The sequence below is a fragment of the Chrysoperla carnea genome (assembly GCF_905475395.1).
Source record: "Chrysoperla carnea chromosome X unlocalized genomic scaffold, inChrCarn1.1 SUPER_X_unloc_138, whole genome shotgun sequence".
In the NCBI taxonomy this organism is placed as follows: Eukaryota; Metazoa; Arthropoda; class Insecta; order Neuroptera; family Chrysopidae; genus Chrysoperla; species Chrysoperla carnea.
Window position 1 is genome coordinate 22,501 of NW_025408087.1, and position 4,114 is coordinate 26,614.

At 29.1% G+C, this 4,114-nt stretch overlaps 2 non-coding genes across 2 annotated transcripts in view; both read right to left on the reverse strand.

Moving 5' to 3' along the window:
• The window catches only part of LOC123303787, a 4,578-nt gene extending 2,828 nt beyond the window's left edge, over positions 1-1,750 (reverse strand). Inside the window, exon 1 of the ribosomal RNA XR_006535873.1 lies at positions 1-1,750. This exon is cut by the window's left edge and continues 2,828 nt beyond it. This is a non-coding gene — a ribosomal RNA (large subunit ribosomal RNA).
• Positions 1,751-2,384: 634 nt separating this feature from the next.
• LOC123303788 lies at positions 2,385-2,539 on the reverse strand. The gene has a single exon (XR_006535874.1). It is a non-coding gene; the product is annotated as a 5.8S ribosomal RNA (ribosomal RNA).
• Between the last annotated feature and the right edge of the window lie 1,575 nt (positions 2,540-4,114).

Genomic DNA, 4,114 nt, shown 5'->3' on the forward strand with positions numbered 1-4,114 from the left:
GTTGCTTCGGCAGGTGAGTTGTTACACACTCCTTAGCGGATTCCGACTTCCATGGCCACCGTCCTGCTGTCTTAAGCAACCAACGCCTTTCATGGTATCCCATAAGCGTCAATTTTGGCGCTTTAACTCTACGTTTGGTTCATCCCACAGCGCCAGTTCTGCTTACCAAAAGTGGCCCACTTGGCACTCTGATCCATATATAAAAAATATATTCTCATAGCTTCACATTATAAATAATGTTTTTAAGCAAGCTAGAGATCTCACCCATTTAAAGTTTGAGAATAGGTTGAGGTCGTTTCGGCCCCAAGGCCTCTAATCATTCGCTTTACCGGATGAGACTCTTATATAATGAACGCCAGCTATCCTGAGGGAAACTTCGGAGGGAACCAGCTACTAGATGGTTCGATTAGTCTTTCGCCCCTATACCCAGTTCCGACGATCGATTTGCACGTCAGAATCGCTACGGACCTCCATCAGGGTTTCCCCTGACTTCATCCTGACCAGGCATAGTTCACCATCTTTCGGGTCCCAGCGTGTACGCTCTAGGTGCGCCTCTATTATAATATAATCCGAAAACTAAATTATAATAATATAAGACGCCCTAGGAGTGCGATATTTAATACATAATATAAATATATCCTCCTTTTATCATTTATAAAAAAATATAAATAATATTTACTTTCATTGTGCCTTTGGGTTTCATAAAATTTATAAATATTTCGATGAAAAAATATTTTATTCCCAATGACTTGCGTACATGCTAGACTCCTTGGTCCGTGTTTCAAGACGGGTCCTGAAAGTACCCAAAGCTATATCGTCGCTGACAGATAAATTTTTAATAAAAAAAAATGAGCCAGTTCATTATCATACACCTACTGACAGTTAAATAGTATCATATAACGGCATAAAATCCGTATATATAATATGTTTTAATAAAAAAACCTATTTATACTCGTGGTGGATCTGAACGCGTTAATAACGCGACTCAATATCAATTTATAATTAATACCATCAAACAATTAATCAAGAAACATAGGCGTTTAACATACACAAAATATTATCAAAAAATAATATTGTACATTAATCAACGCACCAATGCCTATAGATTAATATTTAATGGGTCGCAACGTCCTACAAGATGAGAAGTGCATACCTCGTTATCATACAATTAACAATATACAGCAGTGCATATATTTTTACTAAAAATAAATTCCTAATAAAAATTTTTGTCACATGCTAGTACAAATTGGTTGATTAACGATAAAAAGTAAATGAATCTCATCTTTCGACCTTTCGGGTTTCTCAGGTTTACCCCTGAACGGTTTTACGTACTCTTTAACTCTCTCTTCAAAGTTCTTTTCAACTTTCCCTCACGGTACTTGTTCGCTATCGGTCTCGTGGTAATATTTAGCCTTAGATGGAGTTTACCACCCACTTAGAGCTGCACTCTCAAGCAACCCGACTCTAAGGAAAGATTCACCTATCATCAATAATAATCACTACGGGCCTGGCACCCTCTATGGGTATATGGCCCCATTCAAGATGGACTTGGATGTATTATATAACAATAGGTTTATATTGAATCTTCCTAAACACTACATTCCCCAAGTGTCTGTTTATCAGCCACGGGGTTCAGTGCTGGGCTTATCCCTGTTCGCTCGCCGCTACTAAGGGAATCCTAGTTAGTTTCTTTTCCTCCGCTTAATAATATGCTTAAATTCAGCGGGTAATCTCACCTACTCTGAGGTCGTAAAAGTTTTTAGAAGTATTAAAACAAAAATTTTTTTTATATATTATGTTTTTGTTATATTTTATAAGTAAACAATTTTCTTAATTATTCATACTCAAATTTTTTTAATATTATTATATAATATTATTTTATATTTATCTAAAGAGAAGAAAATAAAAAATAAATAATTATATATATTAATTTTTTTCGAGTATATTGAAAATTTTATTACAAATAAAATATTCCATAACAAAATATTAATATATAATATTTTTGTTTATTCTTCTTTATTTAATATTTTAAAATATATTATTAATATCATTTATTATTAATATTATTATTAACATAAAGTTTTATAATATTATATATAAATGATAAAAAATAATATTGATATATTAATTTTAAAATGTCGACAAATAATAAAAAATATATAAATTTTAAATGCTATTAAAAACATTTTATATTTATTTTTTTCTTATATTTGGCGTAAAACATTCATATATAAATAATTTTACATTTCTTTTATAAAAATTTTATTTATCAATTTAATTAAATATGAAAAAATAAATTTTCTTTTTTTAATTATTGATAAATTTCTTTTTCATAAAAAAAATTTTATGTAAAATAATCTTTTATTATATTAATATAATGTATACGACCCTCAGCCAGATGTGGTCCGGGAACAGTATCCAAGGACCGCAATGTGCGTTCGAAATGTCAATGTTCATGTGTCCTGCAGTTCACAAGTTGACGCGCAATTAGCTGCGTTCTTCATCGACCCACGAGCCAAGTGATCCACCGTCCAGGGTAATCTTTTTAAATTTTAAATGTAAGTATTATTATTAATAATAATCTTTATTTTTAATATAAAAAATAAAATTATTAATTTATATATCTTTATAAATTCTTTTAAAATAAAAAAATTTTTCTAGAATATAAATTATATATTTTATTTTAAATATATATATATATAAATTAAAGATATTATGGTATTAATAAATATATACATAACATTTTTGATATTTTTGTTAGTGCTAGCTAGATATAATAATTAATATTTGGTATATTTTATAGAAATGTATTTATTTTTTTTTATAAATTATTTTCTACATAAAAATATATATAATATTAATATGGTACAAAACAAATGGGTTTGTTTTTTAACATAATAACTTTTAATAAAAAAAAAGAAATATCAAGACAAAACATAAAGAAATTTAAATTTGAAATAAATTTTATTCTTTAAAAAAATTTTATCTTGTGTTTTCTTTATTTTTATTATATAACATAGAAAAATAAAAATATAGATTATATCAATTATAATCTTATTTTATTTTTCTTAATAGAGATTATATACATATAAACAAATAATTTCAATATATTCTATTTTTAATTTCACTTTTTTATAAGAGAAATTATTTATAGATTTTATTAATAATTATTGTTTAATAATAATAATAATATTGAATATAAAAATATTTTATATGTAACAAATATATTATTAATATTTATATAATATTCTCTATATTATATGTATAGATATATTATGTGTATAAAAAAAGTTTGGCGTATTACTTTAATATGATATCATAACCAAAATAAATCTCTTTTAACACATAATTACTATTATATATTTTGAGAAAATTACATATTAATATGTTATTTTGTTAAAAAAAATATTTCTTATCAATAATATTTTTATTTTTTGGAATATTTAAAAACAATACAAAAAATATAAATAAATATATTTTATATATATCGTTAATGATCCTTCCGCAGGTTCACCTACGGAAACCTTGTTACGACTTTTACTTCCTCTAAATGATCAAGTTTGGTCATCTTCCCAGCAACATCGGCAATATCAGAAATATTGCCGCGTACCAGTCCGAAGACCTCACTAAATCATTCAATCGGTAGTAGCGACGGGCGGTGTGTACAAAGGGCAGGGACGTAATCAACGCGAGCTTATGACTCGCGCTTACTGGGAATTCCTCGTTCATGGGGAACAATTGCAAGCCCCAATCCCTAGCACGAAGGAGGTTCAGCGGGTTACCCGGACCTTTCGGCCTGGGAGGACACGCTGATTCCTTCAGTGTAGCGCGCGTGCGGCCCAGAACATCTAAGGGCATCACAGACCTGTTATTGCTCAATCTCGTGCGGCTAGAATGCCGCCTGTCCCTCTAAGAAGAATTATTTGTACGCCGGCAGTAAAAACCACATCAAAAAACTGCGTACCCATACACCATAACATATGCAACATAAAGCACAATATATACAAAATATAATCTTGATCGTTAAATCTCAAAAATACATGCATATATAAATACAATACATAACACACATGAAAATGAATGAAATGGGAAACAAACAGCCGATGGGCCTTGA